Source organism: Pogona vitticeps, chromosome 4, assembly GCF_051106095.1.
Source record: "Pogona vitticeps strain Pit_001003342236 chromosome 4, PviZW2.1, whole genome shotgun sequence".
Lineage (NCBI taxonomy): Eukaryota > Metazoa > Chordata > Lepidosauria > Squamata > Agamidae > Pogona > Pogona vitticeps.
The window spans coordinates 211,136,659-211,153,794 of record NC_135786.1 but is presented as its reverse complement, the minus strand read 5'-3'; the positions used below and the strand labels follow the sequence as shown (position 1 = coordinate 211,153,794).

General features: G+C 38.4%; 1 protein-coding gene across 12 annotated transcripts in view; it reads left to right on the top strand.

Annotated features, from left to right (window-relative positions):
• The window catches only part of RUNX1T1 (RUNX1 partner transcriptional co-repressor 1), a 221,242-nt gene that overhangs the window by 84,490 nt on the left and 119,616 nt on the right, over window positions 1-17,136 (top strand). Inside the window, exon 1 of one of the 12 annotated variants that reach the window (XM_072999106.2) lies at window positions 13,771-13,893. The exons of the other annotated variants lie outside the window; for them this stretch is intronic. The gene's annotated coding sequence lies outside the window, so the exon portion shown is untranslated. Of the gene's footprint in view, window positions 1-13,770; window positions 13,894-17,136 lie in introns of those variants that run through there. 12 annotated transcript variants of the gene reach the window in all.

The window sequence follows — 17,136 nt, the reverse complement described above, 5'->3', positions numbered from 1 at the left end:
GGTTTTCAATGCATTTCAATGGGCTTTTTTTTCGCTTTACGACGTTTTTGCTCTACAGCGATTTCGCTTGATCGAATTAACATTGTCAAGCGAGGCACCACTGTAATAGAATGAAGAAATGTCTGGATCACTGACATTGCAATTCCAGGGGATGCCAGAGCTGAAAATAAAGAATTGGAAAAACTAGCAAATACATAGACATGGCAATCGAAACATCTAGCCTCTGGAAGAAACACATTTCACAGGTTCCCATACTCATTGGGTCTTTGGGAAAGTATCATGAAATTTCACACAGTACTATAAGCAGTTGCAAATCTCAGAAATCACACCATCATATGTACAAAAACCAGCAATATTAGGAACAGCATACATACTGTGTGGATATTTAAGAGATACTTAGGTTTTTGGTTAAAACTTGTATCAGTTATATAATATCAGTCATGTTTTTATAATTTTTACTATGCCTGGAATTTAACAACAACAACAACACTATATGAGCAGTCAAATGAGGCATACTTCAATAAATGTGCGTAGGAGTTTGATAAGTTTTATATTTATTAAGAAGCAGAAATTTGCAGAGTTGCTTTATTGAACTACAACTCTTATTTCTTTATGTACTCTAACAACTTTGAAAAACTACTTTGTGTGATTTCTCTTCCCCATTTTATGCAGAAAACAGGTTTGGCTGAGAAGTACTGTTTGGCTGAAAGACACCCACTGAACTTTGTGACAGCCAGAGTTTTCTGTTCTCCAGGTCCATTATTCTAACCATTACTTTGTACTGCACTGTCTTTCTTCACTATTACGGCTGAAACATATTGCTGGAAAAACAACTTAACAGCCAAAGTTCTGTTGCACCGCTCTGCCTACACGATGGGAATAATATCAGCAAAAGCAGCTATTGATGTTGATTAAAGACTTCCTTTTTTTGAGGGTGAACATGACTCACATGCAGTGGGGCAAAGTCACTTGCACCCTGAAATTGAAAGATGGACTATATAATCTACTACAATTTACCACTGCCAGTTATGGCATTTCTGTTGTACAGGCAGAATCTACCCAAACAGAATCTGTTCCAAAAATTCATGGAATTTCCAGATATGTATCAAATTCAGATGCTGCTACTTGATTTACATAATATACATATCATACTATCCAATTTGGGAAAATCAGAATATAGCAGCCCAAACCTTTGTGGATTATTCGTTCGTTCGTTCGTTCGTTCGTTCATTCATTACTTTGTCATCTGACTTGCATTTATGGCTAAATAAATAAATTACACTGATTTAGGAGTGATACAAAAGCTAAGTAAATAAATAAATTGTAGTGATTTGGGAGTGATGCAAAAGCACATGGAATCTTCGTTTGGTTAAGAATATTTAAGGTTTTTAATTGTTTTTAATGTGTCAGCAAAATAACCAGAAAAAAGTAAATCATAAGAATTATTTAAATTACAGACTAAAATTCTATTACGATCAAAGACCAGAACAGAGAATTATTTATAGTAGTAAAATAGTCTGTACTACCAATTAGTTGTAGTAGTAAAATAGTCTGTACTACCAATTTATGTGCATAGAAGTCAAATTTCTAATTTCTCATGTTTCTAAACACCTTTTCAGCGATTTATCCAAAGTAATATACTGTACAGCAAATTAGTAACTTGCCAATATAGTTAATGCAAAATATGGAAAATAATTTGAAGTAATCAGAAAAGAAAACATATGTTTTTAAGTATTTCTGTTAGAAGTTTTATTAATGTTTTTGAAGAACAAAAGCCTTATTATTCAGGCCACTAGGAATCTGAGTAGTAGTTTTTCTTCTTACAACACTAGCTTCCAATACAACCCCAACCCTGAGTATACTAATTTGTGGCTGGTAAATGTTCTTCATGCGATATAACTCACATATTCATATCAATGTTCATGTCAGTTGCCTATCCATCTTCTACTGCTGCATCCATCACTGTCCTTTCCTCACCACCATTGTTCTTCATAATAAGCTCTGAGGACCTTTGTAATGCTGCATAAAATATAAATGATACTTCCTAAATTGATGGATATTTAATTTCTGCTGTCAGACTAATTTAATAGCTAATTTGGCCCTACATGGAAATAAAAATCTAGACAAGGTAATATAAAAGATTTACTTGCAGTATTTATACATATGGCAAAGCAGAGTTTTATTTTGTACTTCACCTTAATACTATGTTGGATTCTTCCTGTGGTTTTTTTTAAAATATTGAATTTATGGAGCTTAATACTGAGTAGTTCACTGTTTAAAAAAATACAGATGAGTTATGATTTTTATTAATAATTTTAAGTAAGGGTTCAAACATTCTAGGTTGTATCCAATTCAAAGTTGATAACAAAATGGCAGCCGTCTGTGGAGTGGACTTCACTACAACTTTAAACCTTTCCCCCCCATCTGTTCACAAAGGGTCTTGGACTCTCCATGACTGATTTGGGGGCACTGAACATGGAAAGAAAAAGAAATGTCTTTGCATGCATAGCAATAATTTTGACCAACGCAGGATGTAACCCATCAAATTGCATATTTTAATTCTTTATATTTTGAGAAGAGACATGCACAGTTTGCTTTCAGTGCAATAGACAAATAGACTGCAGATAATGTTGATGTGAGACTGGAATCGAGAAACCAGCTGTTCTCGCTGGAGTGCCATCTTGTCCCCCCCCCTCTATAGAGAAAAGGGTACAGACTTCTCCCATGCCCCATTCCCAAAAGGCAGAGGCTACAGAAATAGATCCTATGCCTATAGAGAGAGAATTACGAAAGCTGATGGTTGACAAAAGCGGGGAAGTGTTAGCGGGAAAGGAACGGCAACCCCAGTAGAGGTGAAGGTGAGGTTTGCGGATATAAAAGGGGGAGAAGGGAAATTGCCAGCAGGAGGTGATGGAGACCTAGATGAAGGTGGCAGACCCTTACGCCCACTAGGGAATACGCCTGGGTGGACCTCAGGGACGAGGATACTGTACCCCTATTGGAAGTAGAACCTGGACCACTATTGAATCCTAATTCGGCAACGGACTGGCCGGGACCATGGAACTCGGTTGGGGAAAACCCCTTTAAAGAAGAAGAGTGGAAGCTCCTCTCTGACCCGTTGTTAGGAGGTGACAAAAGTTGGAATAAATGTTACTCCAATTTCCAAACCTTGTAAGTCAACTAATTTATTTGGGGAGAAAGCAGAGCCACTTCCAGAACCCTCACAGTTGACTTCAAATTAGCTTATTTTTCAACCCAATAATTTCATTTTTGAGAGGTGTTATCATCTCAGTTCTAGTCTAGAATTTATCATTTATCTCCAAATAACTGTACATTATAAATAACAATATTTTGGAATGAAATATATTTTAAAGGGGACAGGGAGAGACTCATGGTCACTTTTCCAGCTGTCTTAATTGTACCTATTTGCTTGCTTGTGTTTGTGTGCATGTTTATCTAAGCTGATTTCTTTTAGATGCATACTGTATGATAAACATAACTGCTTAAACAATCTGCCTAGCACACAGTTTCCTTCCTTTCTCTGTTGGTATTACAGATACTTACAAATTATTGTATTTGGTTGACGCCCACCTTCAGACACCCAGATGTGGCATTAAAAAGGGCAGGCAGAAGCAAATGCCAGATGCTACTCTCTCTCTCTAGGACTGCAAGTGTCAAAGAATGCTATTAAGTGCTAGCCAAAAGAGGGAATAGTAGATAGACAACTCATAGAAGCTTCCTAGTGGAGGTAGGCCTGAGCAAGTTGGAAGCAGCTTTAAAAATCTGCAGGTCAGACATTCTCACTGTTTTGAACAATGGCTCCTGATTTTGTTGACATCAAACCTTTTCAGGAGTGAAAGGCTATTGCTAGGAGGGGCATGTGTTTCTTACTGCATTCTCCCCCTACCCCATTTCACTGGGGGAGATGTACTAGATCTCAAGGGCCCCATCCCACTTTCAAGATTTGAATTTGTTATATGTATACTGTAATACTAAAATAATTAAGGTGAGTGTAAAAAATGAAACCCTGTAAATGTACATTGTGTTGTAAAAACGAGATTTGAATAGCAGTATACTAAATATCACAAGCTATCTTTCTATACAAGCCATCTCGTGGAAAGCAAAGTCAATGTAAAATAACATTGTCTCACAAGGGATCTCTTTCCTAGTACAGTGGTGCCTCGTATAGCGATCGCTCTGTTTTACGACAAAATCGCTTTGCGATGCATTTTTTGCGATTGCAAAAGCGATCGCTTTGTCACGTTTCCTATGGGGGAATTTCGCTTTGTGATTATCGGTTCCTTGCTTGGGGAACCGAGCATCGCAAAGCGACGATTTTAAAACAGCTGATTGTGGTTCCAAAATGGCCACCGGGTAAAGAAAATGGCCGCCCGCTGTTTTCTGGGAAGGATTCCTCACTTAAGAGGCACCAGAAATGGCCACACTATGGAGGATCTTCGCTGAACTGTGAGTTTTAAGCCCATAGGAAGGCATTAATCCCGTTCTGCAGCAATTTTTGCGGAACGAATTAACGTCGCAATGCGAGGCACCACTGTAATCTAACACTTGAACATGGACATGTAAACATTGATAAGGAAAAGGAAAACATAACAATGGAAAAAATATCTAGAGCACGGAAACATGAGTACAACAATGCAAGTATGGCAAAGTGATATTTCACCAAATTCATTCAATTCCAATTTATGCTTCTGGACGTTTGCTACTTTCATGTGTCCAAACGACCTAGTCAAAAGATAAACAATGTTTTTCTGCAATGGCAGTTTGCTGTCATTGCAATTTGCTAAGATAGCAGTTCGTTGGGTTGGCGAAAAAATGCAAATGTCCATAGAAATTTTAAGAGATAATGTTGCATAAGTTAGCAGTTTGCTCTACTAGCAGACGTCAGTTGTTGACTTTTAAACAGGAAAGTAAACAAATTAGAGAAATATAAATGTGGGAAGAAAAAGGCAGATGCCATACACACATGGGATACCAACAATACCCAGATACCAGACACTAGATACCAGATGCCAAGGAGCATCAGGCAGCATACAGCAGCAGCTGCACAAAGGCAGAACAGACACGATCATGGGTTTCCCTTCATAGATTCAAACTGTCAAATGGCTTAGTGAGCACTTCAGAATAATTTTCTTGTGAGTCTGAATATGCTTAGAGGCTAAGAAATGTCTTTTACTTTCATATATTTTTACTTTTAGTAACTTTGATATTTTAAGAAATTGACACTCTGCTTTTTGAGTATATCTTTTGAGGCTTTAAGCCCTTGCATTTTAGAATGTAATTAAAACATTATTTTGGTTTTTTTTATTGTACTTTTGATGCTCCTGCAATTTTGGATTGGATTCTGACAAGTTTTTGCCTGCAATTACATTTAGTTGTCATATGTTTTCGTGTATTTTAAGCCCATGTAGCTCCTGTCTTCTCATAGATGTAAGAATGATTTTTTTGTGAAATGAAATAATATGTAACCTCCCAAAAGTTACACATTTTCATTACCTCTCAGGTTTTGTGCATAAAAGCAATGTAGATAAATAAAACTTGTAGAAATAGGCAAGCTGATGTTGCCTGGAATCATTCTAACAATGAAGTAAGTTAAAACAGGGATCAAAGCAATCCTGCAATGCTTTGATCCCTGCTTTCCCCTCTACTTGCTAAGCCCTGTGGGACTTAGCAAGTGGAGGGGGAAAGGGATCAATGTGCTGCAGGATCGCTTTGATCCCTTTCCCCCTCCACTTGTTTTTGTTCTGTCCTCAGCTTACTTTCGTGTATAAGACGACCCTCAATTTTTAGTCCTAAAGATTTTAGACAAAAGTATCATCTTGTATGTGGAAAAATACAGTACATTGGTCTTATGACTCATACCAGACCAGGGTTACAGGACAGATGAAGCTGTGCTAGTTATCTTGCAACAAAAAGCTTCCTCATTGAAAGACAGTTTATGGCACTACTGAAAGATGCTTGTTTTAGTATTGCTCATTTTAGTTTTAGTAGAAGAAAATCCCGAGAAGTTTTTCTTCTGTGCCTGCCTAGGCCTAATTGCTTTGCTAGCTAGAAAGCACTGTTGGTCACTGACAAAATGTGGCAGAGGAATACACACACACACATATAGGTTTATTGTGTGGCACCCAGGCTGTTGCAAAGTACATCAAATAAAAACAATACAGTACAGTACAGTTCAATACACTGTAGTATGAGGGGGGAAACCCAAATTAAGTTAGATTTCTATCACAGCTAAAAACTTGACATGCCCATCTATAAGAAAGGCGAGCGAAAGGACCCAGCCAATTACAGACCTATACATTTGCTTGATGTAATAGGCAAACTTTACGCAAGACGTCTCCTTTTAAAATTGGAAGATTGGGTGATAGATACAAACTTTTAGCTCCTGAACAGATTGGTTTTAGGGAGGGGCATTCAACATTGGACCATAATTTTCTGCTTAACCATCTAATTAACAAATATGCTATTACATCTTCAGGACAATTATATGTGGCATTTATTGACCTCAAAGCTGCTTTTGATTCCATCCCAAGACGTCATTTGTGGGAAAAACTTATAAATCTTAAAACAGATCCTAGATTGCTACAAAGAATCAAAGACCTCCATACTGATACTTCCCTAAAGGTCAGAGCTGGCATTTCTGGTCAACTAACTAACATAGTTAAACCACCTAAAGGTGTCTGTCAGGGCTATATCCTAGCTCCATTGCTTTTCAATTTGTACATCAATGATATGGTAGCCAGGTTAACTGGACTGCAGTTTTTCCCTGTAAGAGTAGGTGGAAAGTTTATTTCAATATTACTCTATGCAGATGATACCTTGCTAATATCCCACACACAAATAGGTCTTAGAAGATTATTAAAACAATGTAGTAATTATTGCAAGGAGAACTCTCTTAATGTTAATTATGAGAAAACCAAAATTATGGTTTTCAATAGATGACTTCAGGCACGTAAATGGACAATGCATAGGAGAATATTGGAACAGGTAACCCACCTTAAATATTTAGGCATAATGTTTTATCCGTCAGGTTCCTGGGCATTTCAGATTGATTTTACAAAGCAGAGGAATATACAGGTGGAATCTCTTTGCTATAACCTTTGTTTCTTTTGCGTGCTCACTAAATTCACATATACTTTTTAATTCGGCCCTCTTCTGGAAAGAAGAAAAGGGGAGCCTATAGGCTATAGGCACTGCCAAAAAATGGAAATTGTGTATCTGAAATGCCTTTTGTAATAGACTGAGTTGGACCGTTCGCAGACTTGTCTTCACTCAAAAGTCAATCTCTCTCTCTCTCTCTCTCTCTCTCTCTCTCTCTGAAGTGCAAGGGCCCAATTGTCATTTTTTAAATAAAAACGATATTTGGTGAATGGCTGGGCTAATATAATCAAACGCCCAAGGTGACACTTGCATCTTTGTTTGTGTATATGTGTATATCAACCACAGAAATCTTAGCTTTCCAAAAGGCGGGTCAATAGTCATATATTGAGTGAACTCCTGTTGCTTTAGCATCTCAAGTTATACTGAATCAGTGGGGATTTGATGATACTGTCTGATACTTCTGTTTCTTCAAATGTGCCTATTCTAATTGCAGCTTACTCCACTAAAGTAGTTACAACTAGAGTAGATTCATTTAAATCAATTGAACCTACAGAGGAGTTGATTTTCCAAATCCCCACTGATTCAGTAGGCTTGCTATACTGCTAAACATCAGGATTTTAGCCATTGCCTTGTATAGAAATCTGATAAAAATAGGAATATGTTTTAGAAACAGCAAATGGTATTCATAAATTATATCAGGCTTAAAGAATGACATAGCCAAGTTAATGTGGATCCTAAATTATTCAAGATGCTGAAATACCAAGCAGCCTCTTAAAAGACATCAGAGGGCTGTCCAGGAAGGTTAAGTGACTGGACAATAGGATGGAAGAATGAGATTGAGTGTAAACAAGTGTAATGTGATGTATGTTGAAATTAAAGCAAAACCCTTACTTCACTGATGAGGTCTAAATCGGCTGTATCCAACCAGAAAAGATATCTTGGTTGTGGTCAAATTGCTGTAGATACAATGAACATGCCACAATTTGCTTTTGCTGTAAAATTAGCTAATGTAGTAGGGACTAGTAAGAAAGGGTTTAAAGTGACATTTTTTAAAAAATGTTTAGTTATTTTGTCATTTTAAATAACAGTGTCTGGTGCATCAACATTTCAAATTGTGTATGTAGTTGCAAAGAAGAGGCAGACATCAGTAAATGGTAGTGTGCCAGGCCACATTATTGAAGGTCTGTAAGAATCAGCTCAGTGTAGGGTGTGGATGGATCAGCAGTTTCACTGTTATGTAGATTCCATATATGTCATACCATACTTGCAATGCCTGGCAAGCAGCTCTGTTCCTGAGCCATTCTAGCCTCATGAGTGTCCTGCTGTGCACCTTCTCAGCTGAATGTCACCCAGGCATCTTTCCATTCATACCATATTGGTGGCATTTTAATGTTTACACTGGGCCTTTTGCTAGAGTTAAAGCAAAGGGAATACATCCATTAGAACATCAGGCGAAAACAAAAGAAAAAATAAAGACGAAAATGTTGTGGCACCTTAAAGACTAACTGCTGTATTTTAATGTGAACTCTTGTGGACAAGTCCACTTTCTCATACATAAGAATCTGAGGAAATCTGAGGAAGTGGACTTCTCTTATTATTATTTTTATTTATCTTTTGTTTTTGCCCAGCATGCTAACATAGATTAAGACTTCTACCTCTTCCAAAACTACAGTACATCGATTAGCAGAAGCCAGACCAAACCAAATTAAGATGAAAGCTAATCAAACCTAACCAAGTAGAAAGGATAAAAGCAACCAATCCAACAGCCACTCATTTAGAAGCATTCTTCATGGTCCGCATAACTTGCTAAAACCTACAGTGTTCATTTTTGCTAGATAGTGATTGCACTGCCTCCCTGATACAACCTGAGGAAGAGCAGGGCTTCTTGTGGGTTCTACTCTAACTTTCAGTTCAGTATAAAAGAGCCTGCAGGGAATCTGTTGTGAGACTTCAAGCCTTTGGAAGGGTCAAGTCTTGTTCCGGGACAGGCAGACAGTGTGTCTTTCCTCACCTTTCCCAGTGTCCTCCCTGCAATCTTCATTACATTAAATGTCCAGCTTTGTCTGTTTGGAAAGGATACAAACAAGGATCAGACATACACTCTGCAAATCTCCCCTAATCCCCATTTTTCTTGTGAAAGTAAAGAACAGATATTGTAGGTCATTTGAGGAATATTTTTATTGGGCTGGAACCTGCATTCTGTGAGTAGATTTCTACTTGTGCAATGGTGTGCCCCTAAGTTTTAAGTTACCCCTTTGTCTCCCTCTCCAGGAAATGTGTTCTATAAGGTTCTGTTTTAGCATGGGGGTGGGTGGGTTAGGGTTACAGTAGGAATCATTGAAGATCATTAGTCCTTCCATTCATAGAAGGTTCACTTGTTCTAAGCCCATTCCATCTATTTGAACCGGGGGGGAGCATCTTTGTGTCTACCCATCCACTGACGTTTGCTTAGAACCTGAATCCTTGAGATTCCTTATACAGTTATTTTCATAGCCAATGTTTAATCTCTATACTTTAATTCCTAATTATTTTCCTCTTTTAAATACTGTACTGGGGAAATGTTGACTCAGCTGTGCTAGCAGCTTTCTAATTTTTTGCCCTGGAGTCTCCTCACATTCTATTATTACAAGAAGGCTATTCTGTATAAATAACATGGAAGTCGGTTACTGCATGTTACTTCTTTCTTTTCTTTTTAAAATCACTAATGAATCTGTGCCATGTGTGAGTCCACAAATTCAAGGTGTTTTTTTAAAACTTAACAATTGCAGTTTTATCATAATTTCCAAGAATGAACTGGCCACTAATATTATAGTTTAAAACCTGGCAATATTTAGGTGGCACTTGCAATATTTCTCTATATATACACATACATACATACATACATACATACATACAGACAGACAGACAGACAGACAGACAGACAGACAGACAGACAGACAGACAGACAGACAGACAGACAGACAGACAGACAGACAGACAGACAGACAGACAGACATTGTCGTTTAGTCGTTTCCGACTCTTTGTGACCCCATGGACCAAGGCACGCCAGGCCCTCCTGTCTTCCACTGCCTCCCGGAGTTGGGTCAAATTCATTCTGGTAGCTTCAATGACACTGTCCAACCATCTCATCCTCTGTTGTCCCCTTCTCCTCTTGCCGTCACACTTTCCTAACATCAAGGTCTTTTCCAAGGAGTCTTCTCTTCTCATGAGATGGCCAAAGTATTGGAGCGTCAGCTTCAGGATCTGTCCTTCCAGTGAGCACTCAGGGTTGATTTCCTTTAGAATTGATAGGTTTGTTCTCCTTGCAGTCCAGGAGACTCTCAAGAGCCTCTTCCAGCACCACAATTCAAAAGCATCAATTCTTCTGCATTCAGCTTTCTTTATCGTCCAGCTCTCACTTCCGTACATCACTACACGGAAAACCATAGCTTTGACTATGCGGACCTTGCCGGCAAGGTGATGTCTCTGCTTTTTAGGATGCTGTCTGGGTTTGTCATTGCTTTCCTCCCAAGAAGCAGGCGTCTTTTAATTTTGTGGCTGCTGTCTCCATCTGCAGTGATCATGGAGCCCAAGAAAGTAAAATCTGTCACTGCCTCCATATCTTCCCCTTCTATTTCTCAGGAGGTGATGGGACCAGTGGCCATGATCTTAGTTTTTTGATGTTCAGCTTCAGGCCGTTTTTTGCACTCTCCTCTTTCACCCTCATTACAAGGTTCCTTAATTCCTCCTCACTTTCTGCCATCAGAGTGGTATCATCTGCATATCGGAGGTTGTTGATATTTCTTCCATCAATCTTAATTCCGGCTTGGGATTCCTCCAGTCTAGCCTTTCGCATGATGTGCTCTGAATATAAGTTGAATAAACAGGGGGACAATATACAGCCTTGTTGTACTCCTTTCCCAATTTTGAACCAATCAGTTGTTCCATATCCAGTTCTAACTGTTGCTTCCTGTCCCACGTATAGGTACATACATACATACATACATACATACATACATACATACATACATACATACATACATACATACATACATACATACATACATACATACATACATACATACATACATACATACATACATAGTAGGCATCCTTCAGTCTCGAAAGACTATGGTAGCGTGCTCTGTATGGAGGACTTGGAACAGCGTCACACTGAGGACAAATCCAATCTGTCCCCTGTCCAGCTCCCTGGTTTTGCTTCCTTTGTGACTTCCTCTTTGCCTCGGCCTGCTGGACAAGGGTCTCTTCAAATTGGGAGAGGCCGTGGGACTTGGATCTTGGGACTCATTTATGCCACACTCTATATATATACATATATCTTCATAGCTGTATGCAATGTGTACATATTTTGACTCTCTAAGTGCTTGGTCACCAAATGTCATGTTCCAGGTGGCCCCTCTCTACTGTCTAAATTAGTTAACTCTTCAGGCTGAAGTTGATTTAATTCATTGCACATAATGACGTAGCATGTAAAAGAAGCACGCTAACATGATATTAAAATGGAGACGTGTATGTTGCAATGTGAGACTTCTCTTTGCTCAGATCATGCTCATCACTAAACAAACAATTCACACATTTTAAAGTTTTGTTTGAACAAGGGAAAGATAAAACATATGGGTCCAAGCTGGCACTTCTTTCTGCTCTCTTCATTGTAACGTGAAATGACCAGATTGTGTTTCTACAAACTACTGACTTGAGGAAGTATTTCAGTTATGTTCAGGAATGAATTCTGTCATTGGTATTTTATAATTATTTAATATCCCCTGTTCTAGAAAATATACGGGAATGGGAACATGGTTGTAAACAGTAATTATACCATTAGCTAGCATGAAAGTGATCCCTGTTCCATTTAGAAAGTTGCTCTTTTAAGAATAAATTTGATGTGTAGTTCTGTCTGTAACATCTTGTATTTTTTAAAAATTGCTTCAAGATTTTTGCATAAAGTTTCTTAATTATTTTAATTAATTATATAAATGTAGTGTGATGATAACATGTTACATCAACCTTTAATGTGGTTTCAATGCACTTGAATCTTATTTTCTATTTGCTTTTCCAAGTACTGTAACCATATCTTATTGGCATATTACCCCAGCCACAACATCTAATTAATAACAGTGTGGTAATCACGACTTCATGACTAAACGACTAAACAACAACAATCAAATAGTAAATAGTATTTATAAGAGCGATAAGCACAAGTATTTCATGGGCTTAAGATCAGTTTGTTTCTATTTGTTTAACAGTTATTTTTAGGCTGTCTTTAAGAGTGGAACAATCGCAAGGCAGCATAAAAAAAACCTAAAAGAGCAATACAAAATAAGTGCAGTAAAAATGAAATAATAAATATATGCAGTAAAAGAAGTTAGTCACAAAATCAGTAGCTGTCAAATTACGAAAGGGCGAGCGACATACATTTTTGCCCCAATGTTTATGCCTTTTGCACATAGGAAGCATTAAAAGTTAGTCATTGGTTGGTGGACTGCATTTTAATGGAAACAGCATGGCAGGAAAACCAAAAAATGGAGAAATTGAGCAAGCCTTATAATAGGGTTGAGCAGCTTGAGGGTCCCTTCGAGTTGCTGGACTGCCGCTTCCCTCAGCTCAGCCAACAGAGCAGATGGGGATGGATGATAGAAGAGTATTCCGGCCCCATTAGGAGGGCCAGAACCTGTCCATTCCCACTTTAAGACAAGTATTCTGATTCTTCCATGGTGAACAGAAGTACACTACTCACAACCAATGAAGGGTATTTTTTAAGAATCTTGTATGCCTGGACATACATCTGGAACTCTTTATGCTAGCTAACAGTAAAGTAAATGCCACTGCTTATTATATCCTACGTTTTTTATTTTAAAAAGGAAATTGGAAACACACTACATGCAGAACTGCCTGACATTGAATTGGCTATTGAAAAGGCATCAGTTGTGTATTTACATATGCTATATTTTGTTCCATACATCAGCCTTCCTCAGTGCACACAAATTGGATGCTTTCCATGTAGGCTGAAATGTTGCCCATATACGAAAAGCCATCTTATTTTAAAAATGGATTAAACCATTAAGGTACAGGAAGCGAACTAAATGCTTCTGACTATAGAAGTCTTTCTTTTTTTTTCTTCCTCTATCATGAACATGTTATTCTTAGTGGTTCTCTTCTGTCTCCGTATTTATTTTTTATAAAGTTGGAAACACTTGCAATACATATCACAGTTCACCTAAAAGTTAACTACAGAGTTAAAAATAATTCCCATAATAAGAACCAAATGTATGACAAAGAACAGCTCAGTGTCAGAAACCAAAACAATCCACAGAAGAAACGTCATAATTTAAAGTTGGTTTTACAGCATTCTTTAATTTAGAGAGGGGCAAAATGCTTCTGTGATTAAATCACAGCTTCTAGCTCTTTGCTGCTAAAACAGATTCAAGAATGTATATTTCACTTTTTAAAAATATAATGGAAAACAAATGGAGGGGATGTTTCCAGGCCTGAAACATATTTTGAGAATTTATCTGAAGACTCTCTTGTTACCAAAGGGCTATATGTGCATAGGTTGGGTTTGGCCCGTTATTTTACCATCTAGCCTCATCATGAATTGATTGCAGAGACTAGAGATCTTTTTCCAACTAATCTTTCTCTTCCTCCGGTTTTCAGAAGCTGTTGGGTTTCAGCATTGTGTTTGAAGAGGTTTGGGTGTTTTTTGGTATTTAAAACACAAGAGACATTACTCTAAAGTTCATAAAGCGCAAAAGAACTTGCAGAAGTAGGCAGTAGCAGGTAGGTCTCTCAACCTCAGCAGAGGTAGTTATGAGGTGGTGTAGTTTGTGAGAGCAATTACCACCACTGCGCAGAAGTATTTTATTTATTTATTTATTTATTTTATTTATATCCCGCCTATCTAATCAACCAAGATTACTCTAGGCGGCTACTCTAGTAGTGACAATGGGATAAGCCTTTAGGCCTTCCACATGCTATGTTGTTGATTTCTAGCTTCCTTTTTCTGTGGTTGGAGGGAGGAAATTGAGTGTAAATGTTTATGCCACCTCTGCTTCATCTGTCTGTGTCTTTCCAACGCTAAGTGTCTTTTTTGGTTAATTGTACTGAAGCATGCTGCTTATATATAAGTATATAAGTATTCTGCATTGGATTCATGGGTCCGTTTGCTTCAGTTTAAAGTCTCAGCTTTCCTTGTCTGCTCAATGGGTAAAATATTGCAAATGCAAAATGTTTCCTGCGTGATTTTTATGATGTATGTTTATTGCTATTTGTAGTCTCTACTTGTCTTGAGTGCCTTGATTTTACATATGTCTGAGTTCCTGGAATAAATTCACTGACTGCTAGTTTTAACTTGATTGTGCCTCATCTATAGTATCAGTTGCTTTTATCTTCACCTGGGCTTTATTTCTTAACAACATGCTTTTCCTATGTGTGCTACATGTTAAATATGCAATGTACATCTAAAGTGGCCTTCTTGAGGTATCTGTTGCATGGTTACTCTGAGCTCTCGTTTTATGATTGCACACAGTTGTGTTCTAGATTATGTTAGTATGATGACGGCACTTATGATTTGGGATTTATAAGCAAATGGAGGAGCTGTATATTTCTGTGAGCTCTACCACTTGGCTGCCAAACCGCTTTCCTGACTAATCAGGTTTCTATCTCACCCTTCTTCTAGGGTTGCCAGATACATGGGTACCAAAAAGAAGACATAGAAAGACAAAAAAAGAGGACAGAGGAGGATGTATTGAATGTTTTATTTGAATTGTTCCGAATTAAACCCGCAATCAATACAATTTTATTACAGTAGCTGCCAATAAATGTCTCTTAGTGAACCGACCAAGAAACAATCATGTTAAAAAAAATTTTAAATTCAGTGGAGGCTTTTTTTTCAAAAAACATTGTTTAAACAGCCAATTGTACAATTATTACCTCATAATCTTTATTAATTACATGACATATCCTGGCGCCTGCTGTTGTTGCTCCTTCCCTCGCACTGAGGCAAGCTCTGCAAGGTTTCCCTTTCTTTCCTGCCTCCTTTTGCTGCTGCGGCGGCTGCCGCCTCTTCTCCTTCTTCCTCTTTTTCTGGCTGACGCCTGGCGCGGAGCCCTGCTCTTGCTCTGGCTCCCCTTTCCTGCAGCTTCACTTCTTCTCTGCCAGCCTTCCTCAATCGTTTCTAGCTGCCATCTCTCCTTTCTCAACTCCTGCTGCTCGCTCAAATACCTCCGGGCAAACCCACAAACTTTTTTACCCTTAAGAAAGATCCTGCCCTTCTCCGGCCACCACTGTCTCTCGACTCTCTCCTTTTGTTTTGCCTGTTCCCTCTCACTCATGGGGGGTGTGGGTTTGTGTAAGTGTATGTATATATCTTGCTGTCCTTTCTTTGCTAATCTTTATGCGCAGCTTGCTCAAAATGAAGCAGGAAGTCACCTCCAGAAGCAAAAGCTCCACGTGGGCGTGGCTGATTTACAGTCCAAAGTGGTGTCTTAGATTGTGACTCCATCAGAGACTGCTTCCCACCTTCCACCTTTCCCCCTCCCATCCAAAATTATAACATAAAATATTACAAAAGCCAGACATTTTAAAGGTTTTTAGCTTTGCCTGCCAGATGGAGGACATTAGGCTAAAAAGTAGGGCATGTCCTCCTTTTGCTGGACGTCTAGCAACCCTATGTGGGCCTAAGGCTACAGGGTGGATGAAGGGATGGATTGCTTAAACCTGAAGATTGACCATTACTCATCTAATTTAGACGTTCAGGTTTTAAAAGTCATCTCTTTATTTCATCCTCTCCAAGCATTTCTCTAAGATTTCAAGTATATAAAGATTAATAAAAGGTGGAGCATCAATGAACTTTGCACCGGTACTTATGTACAGTCACATAACTAGTATTTGCAGCTAAAAAAACGCCTACATAATCCACAGGTTTATGTGATTTTGACTCTACCTCAAGGAATAACATCCCAGTTAGAGTGGCACCTTGCAAGACAAATGTAATTCATTCCACGAGTAGCGCTGTCTTGAGAAATTTTCGTCTTGCGAAAAGTGGTTTACCATAGATCCTAGGAACCTCGCAAGACAAAAATAATTCATTTGTCTTGCAAGGCATCAGTCTTGCGAAAAACATTCACCTAGCAAAGCACAGCCATAGAAGAAGCCGTTTTGCGAGGCACCACAGCAATTGCAAAAACCATTCGTCTTGCGGGTTTTTCATCCCGCAAGGCATTCGTCTTGCGAGGCACCACTGTACAAGTGGTGACTTCAGACAAGATGAGAACTGTGAAGAATGCTTACTTAATTCTTCAGTCTTGTTGATTTAGGCTACTTCGACAAGACACCTCAATGAGATATTTTAAGATTCCTCACCTCCAGACAAGAGCAAAAGAAGGAGCCCATTTTTTTCTCAGCAATTTGTGCAGACCTTCCCTGTAATTTGTGCAAATTTAGAGAAGCAAAGCAAGTGTACTATGAGTACAGAAATTCTAGCTAAGTGTTTCTGAAAATGCAAAAAATCCCTCAAATCCTCCCAATCCAACAAAGCAGCACTCATTTTGCACCACTTGCTTTATTTTCATTAAATTGTTTTTGTGTTAAAGTGTTATTTATGCAGTTGTGCTTAATTTGCACTAAAAATAAATTATTTTTGTTCTCCTGTTGTATTGAGAGCCCCAGAAAATATCTCACTATGGGAAAAGGAGAATAATTTGTTAGCTCTGCATTGGAAGGACAAGACAGGCAAAATTTACACTCACAGTCAAGGGGTCGGAGTGGTAAATACACTCTCCCCCCCTTTTAAGGTTTTCATTTGTAGGTGTCCCTTAGCTGTTCCTGAAAATGTGAGTTTTTAACAATCTTGAAGAAGGCTGGGAATCAGGGAGCATGTTTTTGAAGATGTGGCTGAGGTGCCCCACCCCAAGCAGGTTCAGCAGAAGGACACCAGTTTCAGTGTAGTAAACTGTCTTGTCAAATTTTGAAGTAAATAAAATAATACACATTACCATTTAAAGAGTCTCCCTTCCTAAACAG